Consider the following 17,098-nt stretch of genomic DNA (forward strand, 5'->3'; position numbering starts at 1 on the left):
TACCATGCTGCTGCGGTGATTCGAAATCCTCACAGACATTTAATTAACTAATTCTTTCAAATAAATTCCCATTCAGCAGAAACCCGCCATTGGGCTGGAAATTTAAATATATTCTCCATAAAAAACCAAAAAGCGGTTTCGGTCGAATGGGATTCGGTCCAATGGGATAATACCAAATTCAGGATCTGACTTTCTGCCTTCATTCTTTCCCTTGCTTTAGGTTTCCTGATTTCCTCTTTACTTAAATTATTATCTTCCTCCATTTAATTATTCATCAGTTAAATACTTACAAATATTGGCAAAATCAATCTCCTTCAGTAATACGTAACGCTTAAATATATTATTTGCCGAACAAAATTAATCGATCAAATTTAACGCTTAACTTCTGCCTTTGAAATTCTATCAAAGAGTGATTCAACTCTTTTAAAAAAGGTTTTTTTCGCAAACAGGGCTCTATGATATCAACCGCCCTTCCGTCATATTTAAAAAATATACATTGCCAACACTTTTTTAGACACAATAGTTGAAGTTTTAGTCTCATTTAAATCATGTAAAACAATTATCTCATCTACAAATAGCTTACACATATCTTTTTTGTCATACAAAACCAGCTCTGGCATAACATGGAGGGCCAGAGACAGACAAAACAGTTAGTCAATGGTCCCTGCAGGTCTCGTGCTAGAGACCTAATCTCGCTCAGCAGATGGGATATTAGGCTGGCCACCGGTCTTCTGACCGAACACTGCCGGCTAAATAGGCACCTCCATCTGATGGGTTTTGTCGACGACCCTCTTTGCTAGTCGTGTCGGGAGAAGGAAGAAACATCCGCTCACGTACTTTGTGAGTGCGACTACTTCGCCTCGCTTAGACTAGAATATTTTGATTCACACACTGTGGAACCCTCGCGGGTCTCCTCTAATACGGTGGAGCGAATTCTATTTAAGGCCTGAATACAAGGGTGCACAATATGCCTATGGCATCGGTGCTAGGACGCGAGGCCCCCTACTTACTAATCTATATCTAAATAAATCAAAGTCCTGACTGACTGACTGACTGACAGACTGACTGATAATCAACGCCCAGCCCAAACCTTGTTGTTAAAGTTGAAACTCCAAACTCTTCGATTATACTACCTCGATTCTACGGAGCCTAGACGCTAGCCGCCTTGGCCCTTATCACGAGGAACGAAATCGTCCCTTGCTTTTTAAATTCAAGTCGGTAACCCACCGGCAATTTTTCGTACGGAGCATTGGTTACTGGCGCAGTCACCAAAACTTTGAATACCCTGCTGCAACAACGTTCTGTTCCTTAGACAACTAGTCGCAGAACTTTGCGAAGGACGCGCAAATGGCGAAACTACTTCTGTAATTCACCAAGGTCGTCTAATCAGCTCTATCTCTCCTACAACTTCGGAATATGCTTCTGACAATATGTCGCCGATTGCGCTTTCCTACCCAAATGAGATACCTCTTCAACGTAACAGCATAAGTTTATAATATATGTTCCATAAGTGTGACAATTAAACCGTTTCCCATGTTAAATCTTTACTTACACCCAGTCACACAATGACAAAATATTTTGAGGGACTCCAAGATATGAGCCCATTATATGTCATTATAAGGTGTTTGGTTTTTCTTTCTTAGGGCCAATCAGAGACGAGTGCCCGAAAGTAGTTCGTAGGCGTTCCCTAATCTCTCTAGATGTAATCAAACGGCGGCCATTATCGATTGAGCGAGCTAAACACTTCTTAAGCGGCAAACCGGTTGCAAAATTAGGTTTCGTACGCGAATATTTGATATGAGAGAATCAAAATCAACCCAGTGTAATTTAGGCTTAAGAATAGTTATTAAAATGAAAGAGAAAGCGAGTCAAACTAACAAAGTTTCGACGGGAACACTATTTTCCGATTATGAAGTTGAGCAAAGGCTTAAGATATCGCCTCCACCAGAACGTATTGAAGATAGAGGAAAAGAATTTAAGGATAGTGAATGCCAGGTTGGTTGAAATATTACTGTTATTATCAATCAAATTAACGAAGCTTTCATGGTATTAATCTGAGCTACTTCTAACTTGTAGACTGATGGAAACAATTTTAGCCAACCTAAATGTGGGGATGGTCCCGATAGTGTCAAAAAACAATTTAACTTTATCGTATCCACTTTTAAACGTTTGATATCATTTGAGATGGAATCCTCAAATAGTCAAGTAAATCTTTTACGAAACAATGTGTAGATCATAGTTAAATAGTTCATTGTAATTACTTATCAAGGTTTATATCAAAGTAACGAGAAAAGGAATTTTTGATATTGAATTGGGTGATCCATGCTGGTATATTCTTTCACCTGAGGGAAAATTGTCATTTCATGTGACTTATAAAGGCCTTGTTCGAGAATGGGATGTTGTGAAGGAAGGGAAAATTATAACAGAACTTGTAGAAGACCTCTTTGCAGATTTTTCTTCTAAAGAAAATGTATTTTGTACTGGTCATGATGGAGAGTCAGTGGACATTATACCGAAATTAGCTAAACCTCCAAAAAAACTGGTCCGACATTCTCTCCCTAAAGAGCATTGCATGTCGACAGACTGTCCAGCGTGGTTTAAAAAACCTGTAAATTCTCATGGTCCACTTGAAAATGTCTGTACAGCATGTAAAAATTTAAGAAGATATTTGCGCCTTAGTTTGAAGAGACGAGTAGTTGGTTTAAATTCTGTTTACCGCAAATGGAAAATTGATCCATCTTCTACATGCCCAGTTACCTTTCTTTCACCTTCAAGTGCAATTTTAAAAAAGAGACGTCAACATTATCGCGCTTCCAATACATGAAAATTAAAAATGCAAAATTGACGTAAAAAGTGAAAGATCTTACAATAACTCTTAAAGATAGCCAACATAAAGACATGAAAAGTATTGTTTCAATCATTGAAGAAAGCTATCCGGAAGAGCTTGACAAGGTACTTAAGGGGAAAGAACCATCTACCAACATCGAGGAGCGAAAGCGTTTGCATCAAATTTTGGATAACGATTGTAGAATGTATTTACAACGTGAAAAAGACGATTTGGAAAAAGATCAGAAGAGAAATGGTAATATTATTCAACATAAGATATGAATAATTTAAATATCAAAATTAATATCCTTGCCTTTCGCAGCTCCAGGACACACTGGTAATCGCTGGACCGTGCTTTCTTATCGAATTGGTAAGCTAAGAAAAAGAAATGACGATTCTGCCTTTAATTATGCACTTTGCAACCTATTTTTTCAATTTATATTCCTATAAATGTAGCTCTAGCCGTCGGTTGCCGTAGCAAAGCAGCGTACGAGGCACTAAAGAGTTTCAAAATATTGAACCTTCTTAGTTGGAGATCAATTCAAAGAAAAACTACTAAAAACATAGACAATCCGGGCATCAACATGGAATACTTAAAAGAGCAGAAAAGAATTTATAATACGTTTGCAAGTGAAGAGGAATCTCTAGGCTTTCTAAAGCCAAGGGGTGACGGCATTTTAATTTTCGACGAAGTACGAGTAGCTGGAAAAGTGTGCTGGAATAGTAAAAACCATAAATTAATGGGCGTAGCTATGCCTATTCACGAATAAGCCTATTTGGACGATCTTTATAAGGAGGTGTCTGACGAGAGAAAAAAGTGTCTAAAGCGAATTACATGATACAATTCTTATGGCGGGATTTGACCTCCAACTACGATGTCATTGGACCATATTTTTCTCTAGCCAATACCGCAGACACTCAAATAACCTTCAACTGCCTATTTGAAGTTATTAAAGCGTTTCAATTTGCGGGTTTCAACATTTCTGGTCTCGTATGTGATGGAGCAAGTGCAAACCTTGCGTTGATAAAATTAACAGTTGGATTAGAAGGGCAATTTAGCTACTCCGAAACGGAAAACTGTGAAGAAATTGACATTAAATTTAATCCGTGCTTTCCCAACCCTCACCGCTCGGGTCGAAATATTTACTGGATCATTTGCCCATCTCATCAGGTGAGAAATATTTATTTAATAAGTGAATGATAATGGAAACGTTGTCTCTTTTCTCCTCAAGATGAAAAGCATGATCAATGCGCTGTATTCCTCTCATGATGAGCGAGCCAAAAAGTTTCAGAACTTGGGAATAGAATTTCGATGGAGTCAAATTGTTGTGATAAAGCAACGTGATGATCATCGCAGGAAACTGGAAGTTCCCCGTCTTGTGCCCAAGTTATTGCAGAGCTATGTCGACCGAGATCCATGGACAAAGTTGAATGTGAAACCAGCAAAAATACTACAAGTATTGGCTCTTGTGGTCTTTGATTCCTTCTAATTAATATTAGTAACGGTCTAAATCTAAATCTGCATTTTAGCAAATGGACGTTCTATCGGCTCTTCACGAATATGCGAATCCAGTTGAAACAGCACCTCCAAAAGATCACTACGAAGTTAAAGCTACACTCGATTACCTTAAAGCCTGTAACAAATTATTCGAAACTGGGACATTGTCATCTGATAAAATAACGTCACTGGGTAGTGATGTTATGGTTAATCTCCGTTGTGGACTTAATTATTTTGAAGACTGGCTCAAGTACCTAATCGGTAAGTATGGATTTTCTCTTGTGGTTCTTGTAACAATTATACTATAATAATAATACTATACTCAGCTTCTTCTGTATAGTGGAGGATACCGACTTCAAACCTTGGAGCATCAAACAGAAAAAGTTCATCTCATGGCAGGTGAAAACTAATTTAGATAGGCCTACATAATTATGTAACTCTGCCATTAAATTACCTTATATTTTAGACCTGGGCGCTACTGCGAATAATGGTGTTTGGAATGGAGGGGCTTGTAAAAGAGTATTTCGAAACACACCCTATGGGCTATTACATTTGCCCAGTTAGAATTAATGGTAGTGGGGTGGAAACACTATTCTCTCAATTCAAACAAAACTCAGGTGGAAAATTATCTAGCGTAAATTATTGCACTTCGAGAAAAACTATCTTACCAAAGTGGACACAAGAGGTCATCATAGTGGTCGTGGCTATCGATACGTACCATTGTATGTGAAGGACTCATTTGCAGAAAAATACAAGAGTGAAACGGCGAAATCAAACACTACAATTGGCAATTGTGCATTTCTTAAAGTTTGCAAATGTCCTAGAACGCCAAAAAAAACGTAACTTCCCCACACCTAAAGACCACACACGATTTAAATGAACAACATATAGTCTGGGAAGCTGGTCCAACCTCACCCAAAAGATATTCGAAAACCACAAAGATTTTCAGGCTAAACTTCTGAAAAATTTAATGAATGTATGTTTAAAAATTTATTTGGTTTTGTTTGGTTTATCCATGTGTATCAGTCCCAAATTTACCCTTGATAATTTAAAGGAACGGTTTGCAATAATAAAACAATTAAAACTACCAAAATATCACATGAGTTATGATACATAATTAGAGAAATGCATAAGAACCCCTTTTACTACTTTTAGAAGCATGGCCCTCCAATTCATTATTGTGACCAGTTTTGGGATGATTGTTTGATTTTGTACAATCATAAACAAGAGCTTCAACACTGCTCTTTTTACTCTTAGTATTCTTTTGGTTTTCTCTGACATAAACGCAATTTTTTGAAGTTGTACGTTTTACTGAATTTTATTTCGGCCAGGCCAACAAAACTTCAACTTCATCTCCACTTCTCATATCACCCTAGCAATGGTTTTACTTATGTGAAATTACCATTAATTTCAATCAGTTTTTTTCCGATTTAGTCAAAAGCACTTGCTAAAAAAACGAAAAAAAAAAAATGGTTTGCATTTCTCAAAGACATACACCACACAACGAGTAGGGCGTGGACAAATTGGTTTCCAATAGTAAAGTCCACCGAGCACATTTCTTATAAAGTTATTAAAAGAATGTTATACCCTAGCTTTCCTGCCATCTTTGCTCATTTCTCCTGAACGATCCTCATTTGAAAAATAATTAAGAGAGATAATCTAATTATTTAAATTTTTTTCACTGTTAATCTACAAAGTAAGAATCGTGAGGCCTAAAAAACCTCATATTTAAGTCTCGCTTCTCATCACTTTAATTATTCAGTTTTTCCAGGCGATGCTTATAATAAAAACATTGGCCATTATATTTCAGTTATCTACTCATACTCTGAATACTTGCAAGCCACTAAATGACCACAAAGAGTAATAAGTATGTATTTGTATTAAACCGAGCTTTTCTGTAAAATTCTAAAAAAAGCGTAATGATCTTCCATATAACTAAGTTTCTACACACCATTGACAGACAATACAAGTTCTTTTCTAAGCTAACAAGAAACACCTCGATAATAGTTTAATCAGGCCCCTCCAACTAGATTGAGATGCCAAACATAACACCAGCCCTCCACACTTCCCATGAATAATATCTCACTAGCCAAATTCTTCGATTCATCTTTATTTTAGGTGTCATTTTTTATCACCCACTCCTTCTTAGTTTGATATTAATTAAAATATTTATTTTTCCCATTAGGAAAGTGCTCACATTTTTTCATGGCATCCAATATTACCCGTGTTTACGAATTAATTCGGCTCGAATTTCCAGTTAAGCTTAGGCCAAGATGCAGAGGTATTTTCAAAAAGTAATAATTTTCCGCTTTTTAGATTAATAAAACATAACTAACAAGGATTTCTACTCGGAAAGTGCATTAAGGCCTCTCCGAGAGGCCCGCACTTCTTCCCAAGTTCCATCGTATGAATTTTTAAACAAAGCTCATTAAATACAACCTTCCCATTCTAGAGTCTCTCTCTAAACTGGGAAAAAGGCGTCGCCTTTTCGAGTCAGCAAAAATGTGTGACGTCGATCACGTGAGTAGTAATCTTATCTCTCTCGTTATCAGTCTGAGAAGTACACGTAGAGTTTTTTAAATGTTTTCTTGCCAATCCAAAATACTGATAAGATACGTTGGACCTTGTTTAAAAAAACCTCACAAAATCTAGAGCTATTCCCAGAAGCGTTAGAAAAAGAAAGAATTTTGAAAGTCACCCAACTTGAGTTCTTTGCCCGCTTCAAATCTGAAATTTTTATGAAGGCCTTAGTATGAGAAATTTTTTTTCATTTAGAGATAGACACAAGTAGAATAATCTTACACCAAGTTCCTATGTAAGATTTTTTGCCGTAGCCTCTGGGTCTGAAAGTTCTGACGTTAAGCTTTTTAAAGTTCCCGACGGAGCTCGCGTGAATGGAGAGATAAAATTTCGAAAATTTCGGCCACGACCGAGAACGAGCTTTTAAAGCAGCGCTCCACAGCGGTGGAGAGTGAAGTTAAACAGGCGGGGTTAAGTTATTTATCCGAGTAAGTTCAAGCAAGGGGGGTGGGATTTTTTTAGTGAGTCCCAGCTTTCCGCGGCTGATATTTGTTGGCGCCGAGAAAAAATGTTAGTAGAGAACAAGTTGGGAAAACCAAAATATTACCTCTCCGAGGAGGACTACTTACAAACTTACTTACCCAGATATGGAAATGTTTCTTTTTTTAAGAACAAATACTGAAGTTAAAATTTATGAAATATTAAAGCAGTATACAAAGCATAGCAAATATACTGTAAATCAGACGACATTTTACATCCAATAAGGATATACTTGTACACATTAAAATCATCCGATGGGGGGAAAACGGGAAATGAAGAGCTAAAACTTTGGAGGGATATTACCTTTACGTTTTTGTAAAGGCCCAATTTTCTACTTCTCAACTGTATACCCTCTATGTTCAAAGTCATATTCACAACAGGGTTGCCATGTAAACACTATCCTCTCGTTTCACCTCAACAATTTTCTTAGTTTGTCAACATGACTGTTAACGTTACATAACACCAAAGCTTATTTGTGGCTACACACACTGAAAGTAAATACGCACCATAAAGGCATGAAAACACGAAGCTATAATCCGATTACGATCAGATCTTTCACTGGTCTGGGCTGCGTCCAGCAGAGCTCCCCAAAATGACAGCGGATTTTGGAAAACGTTTACCGGTGAGATCTGTCGTCATAGCTTTTCTCCGGTCATCGGTGTTTTAAAAATGACGCTAGCGCAATAAAGCGTGCAAGGTACCAAGGCTTAACAAAAATTGTATGATAACATATTTAAAGAGATAGATAACAACAACTTTTATAATTAAAATTAGAAAGTAACATGTCTCTTAAAATTCTCGCGTGATCAACTGGTTTCACGCCAATTAAATAGCTATAGTCCCATAGAGCTATTTGTATTAATTCCTCCATGGTTATTTCGCCACGCTGAGAACTACGCGTTTTACGTCACGTTATCCAAAAAGCCGACTATTTTCTTTGAAGACCGCGCTAACTCAGCGCGAACCACCGTGACGTCAAAATTCAAAGACAAACTCCCGTTATGTAGGACACTGCTAACAGCGCTGGGCTCTGCTGAACGCGGCCCCGATTTCCACCATGATTATAAAATCTAAGCCTAATTATTTAAAAGTGTATTTAACTTTCGGCTCACTCTGAACCTTTAATGTCTCTGCATTACAGAAACAAAAACCAAACCCAAGCGTTTACTTTTTGGTTCACTAGGCCTATTGACAAATTAAAGTTCATTTGACCAACATAGTAGCGTTGTGCTTGTATTCACTTTAGAAAGGATTATGCTATAAACAGATGTAGTATAGCTTAGGTAATATATAAACATCCATTTTAAATAATAATATAAAAAAATCTTTGGAATATCAAAATGAAATAGAGCTTTAAAGCTACAAAAGTACTAAATGCATCATAATTACGAAAAATATTTCCACATATTCACTTTATATTAAGGATAAAGGGAATATTATGGTTCTGTAGGATTTCTTTACACATCAAAACAAAACGAACTTCTAATGCAGCGCACTACTGTAACAACGGACGGACACACACAGACAAAAACATAGACTGCTTTTTAACTCTTTCCGCATTAATTTTGAATTGAGAAACCAGATTATCTTAAATATTAAAATAAATATAATTAATATTTAATATTTTCTTCGTTAGTTATTCGCCTTATTGAACGTTACATCGTTTTAAAAAAGAATAATTAAAAATTCTTGAGAGACTTGACTAATATTGGCGTTTGAAATGAAGCATACGCCGGTTGCTTCGCCTTACTCAAATAGGTAGTATATAAGGGTGTCGAACTACAGCTAAAAGCAAGAACAACCGCAATTGCGAAAACCTATCGTGGACAACCCACCCTAGGGAGGCTAGACGTTTCTCGTAACCCTAGCTGATCGCCGCGAATGGCTTAAACCCAACGATGACGATGGAGTAGAAGCCAGGTGTGCAGACTGGTGTCCAAGTGGAATGGACCAAAACAAAGACCAGAAGATGGTGGAGATTAGAAGCCAGTATGTACAGACTGGTGTCCAAGTGGAATGGACGAAGACCAGAAGATGGTGGTGATTATAAGCCAGTATGTTCAGAATGGTGTCCATGTGGGATGGACGAAGACCAAAAGATGGTGGTGATTAGAAGCCAGTAAGTACAGACTGGTGTCCATGTGGGATGGACAAAAACCAGAAGATAGTGGTGTGAGAACTCAAAAAGAGGAGCCATTTCCGTGACTGTGAAAGCAGTTCGGAAATGGCGAACACGTTTGCTCCGATTTGGAAACTGCGAACGCGGTCACGTGGGTGTAACAACAGACACACACACCGACACACACGATCGTTACAGAACCTCTCCGTGACATACGTCACTCGGAGAGGTAACAAAAATGTCTTGATTAGAATCAAGACCTAACAAGTTGGGAAAACCAAAATATTACCTCTCCGAGTCAAGACGACTACTTACAAACTTATTTACCCAGATATGGAAATGTTTCTTAAGTTAAAATTTATGAAATATTAAAGCAGTATACAAAGCATAGCAAATATACTGTAAATCAGACGACATTTTACATCCAATAATGATATACTTGTACACATTAAAATCATCCGATGGGGGGAAAATGGGAAATGAAGAGATAGAACTTTGGAGGTATATTACCTTTACGTGTTTGTAAAGGCCCAATTTTCTACTCCTCAACTGTATGCCCTCTATGTTCAAAGCCATATTCACAACAGGGTTGCCATGTAAACACTATCCTCTCGTTTCATCTCAACGATTTTCTTAGTTTGTCAACATGACTGTTAACGTTACATAACACTAAAGCTTATTTGTGGCTACACACACTGAAAGTAAATGCGTACCATAAAAAGCATGAAAACACGAAGCTATTATCCGATTACGATCAGACCTTTCACTGGTCTGGGCTGCGTTCAGCAGAGCTCACCAAAAAAGACAGCGGATTTTTGAAATGTTTACCGGTGAGGTCTGTCGCCATAGCTTTTCTCCGGTCATCGGCGTTTTATAAATGACCCTAGCGCAATAAAGCGTGCAAGGTACCAAGGCTTAACAAAAATTGTATGATAACATATTTATAGAGATAGACAACAACTTTTATAATTAAAATTAGAAACTAACATATATCTTAAAATTCTCGCGTGATCAACTGGTTTCACGCCAATTAAATAGCTATAGTCCCATAGAGCTATTTGTATTAATTCCTCCATGGTTATTTCGCCACGCTGAGAACTACGCGTTTTACGTCACGTTATCCAAAAAGCCGACTATTTTCTTTGAAGACCGCGCTAACTCAGCGCGAACCACCGTGACGTCAAAATTCAAAGACAAACTCCCGTTATGTAGGACACTGCTAACAGCGCTGGGCTCTGCTGAACGCGGCCCAGATTTCCACCATGATTATAAAATCTAAGCCTAATTATTTAAAAGTGTATTTAACTTTCGGCTCACTCTGAACCTTTAATGTCTCTGCATTACAGAAACAAAAACCAAACCCAAGCGTTTACTTTTTGGTTCACTAGGCCTATTGACAATTTAAAGTTCATTTGACCAACATAGTAGCGTTGTGCTTGTATTCACTTTAGAAAGGATTATGCTATAAACAGATGTAGTATAGCTTAGGTAATATATAAACATCCATTTTAAATAATAATATAAAAAAACCTTTGGAATATCAAAATGAAATAGAGCTTTAAAGCTACAAAAGTACTAAATGCATCATAATTACGAAAAATATTTCCACATATTCACTTTATATTAAGGACAAAAGGGAATATTATGGTTCTGTAGGATTTCTTTACACATCAAAACAAAACGAACTTCTATTGCAGCGCACTACTGTAACAACGGACGGACACACACAGACAAAAACATAGACTGCTTTTTAACTCTTTCCGCATTAATTTTGAATTGAGAAACCAGATTATCTTAAATATTAAAATAAATATAATTAATATTTAATATTTTCTTCGTTAGTTATTCGCCTTATTGAACGTTACATCGTTTTAAAAAAGAATAATTAAAAATTCTTGAGAGACTTGACTAATATTGGCGTTTGAAATGAAGCATACGCCGGTTGCTTCGCCTTACTCAAATAGGTAGTATATAAGGGTGTCGAACTACAGCTAAAAGCAAGAACAACCGCAATTGCGAAAACCTATCGTGGACAACCCACCCTAGGGAGGCTAGACGTTTCTCGTAACCCTAGCTGATCGCCGCGAATGGCTTAAACCCAACGATGACGATGGAGTAGAAGCCAGGTGTGCAGACTGGTGTCCATGTGGGATGGACAAAAACGAAGACCAGAACATGGTGGTGTAGAACCAGGTGTACAGACTGGTGTCCATGTGGGATGGACAAAAACAAAGACCAGAAGATGGTAGTGTTAGAAGCCAGTGTGTACAGACTGGTTTCCATGTGGGATGGACAATGACCAGAAGATGGTGGTGTTAGAAGCCAGTATGTACAGACTGGTGTCCAAGTGGAATGGACCAAAACAAAGACCAGAAGATGGTGGAGATTTGAAGCCAGTATGTACAGACTGGTGTCCAAGTGGAATGCACGAAGACCAGAAGATGGTGGTGATTATAAGCCAGTATGTTCAGAATGGTGTCCATGAGGGATGGACGAAGACCAAAAGATGGTGGTGATTAGAAGCCAGTAAGTACAGACTGGTGTCCATGTGGGATGGACAAAAACCAGAAGATAGTGGTGTGAGAATTCAAAAAGAGGAGCCATTTCCGTGACTGTGAAAGCAGTTCGGAAATGGCGAACACGTTTGCTCCGATTTGGAAACTGCGAACGCGGTCACGTGGGTGTAACAACAGACACACACACCGACACACACGATCGTTACAGAACCTCTCCGTGACATACGTCACTCGGAGGGGTAAAAAGTATCGATAAGACTGAGGGTATCACTTGTCTGAAGGATCAGATATTAATTTTTCTTTTTAATTGAAACTAAAATGCATGCTTAAGAAAAAACAACGTTCCATTACCGTTTTCCGTTGAAATAAATTATTTTACTGGTAATCAATTTCAAAATTTTACTTATCTCGGCTTTTCGACCACAATTCCATTCCCCGGAAACATTTTATCATTACATTAATTACTTTTGGGAGAGTACGTGTATGGTTTTGCGTTTTAAAAGGTTCCTAAAGACTTTACATCCCCATTCGTTACCGGCACGCTTCGCAGTGGAACATTTTAATTATTCTAAAACCAATGGCGCCAAATTCAATAGGGCCAGTAACATTTTTACTCGCGGTTTTGCAAAATGATGTAATATCGAGTGTACTTTAGTGAACCGTCGTATTGTTTATTTTCATAGTTCAGGGCATGATCAGTAATACTGCCCAATTTATCTCTCTAGTTTCTAACAATGGTTAGAGACTATTTGATATAGCACGGCACAACGTTATATACATTTGTAAATTCTAAGTAGCACAAAAGGAAAAAGAATCCTTTTTTTTTATATTTTGGTTTAAAATAAATAAACTCATGATAGTGGTTATAACGAACAGAAAGTCAAGGGAAAGGCACCGGTAATGAGCAGCAAAAAGAGAGGAAAGTTTGCTTCAAGGTAGCTGAGGGACATGGTAGTGAAAATAGTAATCTAGAATTTTGTTCGTTCAAACCTTAATATATCATGAAAAACTCAAGTGAGGAGGCGGCACTACCTAGAAAGATTGATGTTGGCAGATAACAGCGAAAAAATTATGTTCTACACACACTGGGATTATGGGAGAGTTTCTGGGCCGTAGGTCGCACATGATGAAATTTCAACTCCAGTTTACATCAATTCTCCTTGGTCGTACTAGTAGCCGGTTAAGCTATAGATTTCTCAGCTCCTGTTAGTCTCGAAAGGGTTATATAGTCCTTGTAACTTTTAAAAGGTTGTTGTCATGGCTAAACAGACCGCTATTACAGTTTTTTATTGTTTTATAGGTTTTTTTGACACGTTATATCCCAAAAGTAATTAATGTAATGATAAAATGTTTTCAGGGAATGGAATTGTGGTCGAAAAGCCGAGATAAGTAAATTTTTAAAATTGATTACCAGTAAAATAATTAATTTCAACGGAAAACGGTAATGGAACGTTGTTTTTTCTTAAGCATGCATTTAAGTTTCAATTAAAAAGAAAAATTAATATCTGATCCTTCAGACAAGTGATACCCTCAGTCTTATCGATACTTTTTAGGTCTTGATTCTAATCAAGACATTTTTGATTAATATCTGTTCCTTCAACCTTCATTTTAATTAAGAATGTTAAGAAACTGTTTTAAGTAGTAGCCAAGTGGCGGAGCTGGCCCAGTGGCGTGGGCTGGCAGGGGAAATTGTCGTGAAAGTCGTGATGTCAGACTTGGCGTGAACTGATGGGCAGAATTGGCGTGAAAGACGTGATGTTAGACTTGGCGTGAACCGATAGGGTAAAGTTGGCGTGTAATCTTATGACGACGTTTAATCTCATGTCGAACACTTGAGATAGGGTTATCTATTCCCGTTGGCGTGTCTTATCTTAATATTTGAGGAAAATAATAAATGCATGACATCACTGATAAGGATTGAATTATGGCGGTTAAAACCCATGTCACGTGTTCAGGAAGTTAGGCTTAAAACTAGATGTCATATTATTAACGAAGTAGGCGGGAAGTATGAAAGTAGACGGTAAAAAGAGAGTGCAGTTTTAGGATACGAAAGTGTACCTGATTCCTCACGAGGACAGGCGAAACCATGAATTTCGCAACCTGCAATGTTTTAGAATGCAAATACGAGGACATATTAACTCCGATATTGGAGATGAAAATTGAACGCATCGCTAAGCCTTGTCATGGGTTGGGGTTTTTAACGCCATGTTGACTTTCGACAACGTGGTGGGAGGGGAAATTATTTATGTTAGGCTTAAAGAAGCGTCATATCATCTTTCGTCAACGTGTTTGAGGGTGCCATGGTAAATACCCGGGTTCAGAGCGTCATGGTAAATTTCCACTACGTCGTTGATTGAGAAAATACACCCATCATATCTTGGGTGTTCGTCTCGAGATAAGATCCTATAAAAGACGCAGTAGTTTCAAAGATAAGTCATTTTTAGAGATGGGCCGATACCGATACCATATCGGTATCGGTACCGATATTTGGCTTTAACCGATATATCGGTATCGGTTAAAAATGAACCGATATTTCTACCCGATATTTTTTGAAGAAAGTAAATACTTATGTTGAGAGTAGATGGCGCGTGTCATCACTTAGAAATGGACTTAGTTAAATTGTAAGTATACTCCTAACAATATAGTTAACCCTTGCATGTCCGTTTGTATCCAGACTTATAATTAGAGTATTCGGCTAATTTTTACTCCATCAGGGACGAATCAAAAGCGTTCTCCGAAACTGACAATACGCCGGACACGCCTTCCTGTCCTATCTGCTGTAGTGAGGATGGTAGAGTGAATTCACCCATTACTTCAGAAGCCGCCGTTAGACGAAACAACTTAAGACTAATTGAAAATTTTGGTGCTATCGGATGGGATAAAGATTACGGAAAATCCGAAAGGACTACAGATCCCGAAACGGGGGATTTACTAATAAACCCCTCACCGAATGAAGTCTATAATGTAGACGATGGTGAAGGTTATATATGGCAATGCGTTAATGGCCCTAATATAAATTTTGGTTTGAAACACTTAGCGATGTGCAGATTACTAACTTCTACAGTACAATTACCCGCAGGGTCATTAATTGACATGTTTGCAAGACAGTATCCGTGTATCATAAATAAGAAGACCCATCACAGTTTAATGTTTTACGAAGTTCATTATCACATGAGATCCAATGAGGCGAATAATTATTTCGCGAAAAAGTATTTCGCAGACTTTCTTTAATTAATAAAACGTTTGTAAGTTCTACATTTTGTAGGCGAAGGATAATGTTAAATGCTAAACAATATTTGTAGAATCTCGAATAAAAAGAAAATGTTTGAATGATATGGGCTTCGAATTATTTTACGTAGGTATATTATAATTAATATTTTAAACCCTGTTCAAATATTTCTTATTTCAGTTCAAACATTCACGATTTCCCTTCAAAGTTTCACTATTTGTGTTCAACTATTTCCGTTCAAAGTTTCACTCTTTCTGTTCAAAGTTTCACTATTTATGTTCAAAGTTTCACTCTTTCTGTTCAAATTTTCACTATTTATGTTCAAAGTTTCACTCTTTCTGTTCAAATTTTCACTCTTTTTCTTCAAAGTATCACTCTTTCTGTTCAAAGCATCACTCTTTCTGTTCAAAGTCTCACTCTTTCTGTTCAAAGTATCACTCTTTCTGTTCAAAGTTCCACTATTTATGTTCAAAGTTTCACTCTTTCTGTGAAATGAGCTAAAAATATTAATTAATTCAATTCTCTGAAACATATATAGTAGCAGCAAAGGTACCCGGCGTTGCACGTGAGCCCATAAGTCCGTCGGGGCGATTTAATTACTTTTTCCGAAATACCACATCGCTTTACTAATTTCTATGGTTTTGAAATCGAATTTCAAAGTTCCATAACCAAAATTCCCATGTGATATAAATGTGATGAATACCGTAATACCTAATAATGTATGAATTCCTAGAATATAAACGTCTTACTCTTAACCGGGATACATTAATTTATGATTTTAAATTACTTTAGTATTGTGAGATTTAGAACTCTAGATAAATTCCTATTCATACTGCAAAAGTTTATATGGAAAACGAATTTTCAAGGTGAAAGATACGTAAAAACGGATGATTTCAAAGGTCTGACTAAATAACAGAAAATCAATGACACACCATCTCCTCATTAAAATTAATTTATGTTTTCATATTATTGCAGTTTGGTTTTTAATATGTTTATATGTATTTACGTAACAGAAAACGTTTTCAAATGACTGAATTGCGATTAAGTTTTGTTCACAAGAAACTATAAAAGCGGTTGAAAGTGACATGAAATGTCTATAATTCAATTAAAAGTATCGGCAAAACACTAAAAATTGGTTAAGGTTTCGCTAAATGTTTAGTAAACGTTTCGTTATTCAACTTAAATATATCCGATATTGTTAATATATGAATATTATAAAAGATAATGAAGTTGAATGACGAAAAAGTGCTCGCAAGTGTTGTTAATCTACTAAAATTCGGATCAAACTGATGTGAAATGAAAGCATTCGATTGAAAGCGAAAAAGACTAAGAAAGTCGATCAAAGTTTTGTTAAACTACTAAAATGTGGTTCAAATCACATTCAAAGGAACTAAAAAGCAGTTGAACGTTCATGAAACGACAAAAGTACAATTGTAAGTAATGTGTTTAATATTTTTATAAATTTTGCAAGGATATAAATACTTCTCGCGGATCTCAACAGTGTGTGAAATTTGATAACACGAATGTTACCAGTAATTGGTCCATTAACGTAACAAATGTCGATGATTACCAAGAAATAAACCCATTTGATTTCAGTCGTGATTTGATACTATCATAACCAAAACTTCGGTTTATCACGACGTTTCGAGGAGACCTTTACACACTTAATACTAGTCGAAACCCATTGGTGAGAAATTAACAATTGCTAAATTTGTTTGCAATATAAACCAAAGCTTTGAACGCAGAATTTATCCCAGTTTGTTTTTTTTTATCAGTATAGATCTTCTCAAGACACACTTTCTTATCAGTTTAATAAATCCGCATCTCTTTTATCAGTATCATCGTCTTTT

General features: G+C 36.9%; 4 long non-coding RNA genes across 4 annotated transcripts in view; 3 read left to right on the forward strand and 1 right to left on the reverse strand.

Annotated features, from left to right (window-relative positions):
* The window catches only part of LOC149655007 (uncharacterized), a 573,911-nt gene that overhangs the window by 393,389 nt on the left and 163,424 nt on the right, over positions 1 to 17,098 (reverse strand). The gene's annotated exons all lie outside the window — the stretch shown is intronic.
* On the forward strand, positions 1,490 to 2,485 carry LOC149655131 (uncharacterized). The gene is made up of 2 exons (XR_016370304.1): positions 1,490 to 2,205; positions 2,270 to 2,485. It is a non-coding gene; the product is annotated as an uncharacterized LOC149655131 (long non-coding RNA).
* Positions 3,016 to 3,316, forward strand: LOC149655132 (uncharacterized). Its single transcript, XR_016370305.1, has 3 exons — positions 3,016 to 3,082; positions 3,149 to 3,196; positions 3,283 to 3,316. It is a non-coding gene; the product is annotated as an uncharacterized LOC149655132 (long non-coding RNA).
* LOC149655133 (uncharacterized) lies at positions 4,433 to 4,977 on the forward strand. The gene is made up of 3 exons (XR_016370306.1): positions 4,433 to 4,585; positions 4,665 to 4,723; positions 4,791 to 4,977. It is a non-coding gene; the product is annotated as an uncharacterized LOC149655133 (long non-coding RNA).

This window comes from Phalangium opilio, unplaced genomic scaffold (assembly GCF_054372755.1).
Source record: "Phalangium opilio isolate 3A_F unplaced genomic scaffold, DU_Popi_V2 ptg000078l_1, whole genome shotgun sequence".
NCBI lineage: Eukaryota > Metazoa > Arthropoda > Arachnida > Opiliones > Phalangiidae > Phalangium > Phalangium opilio.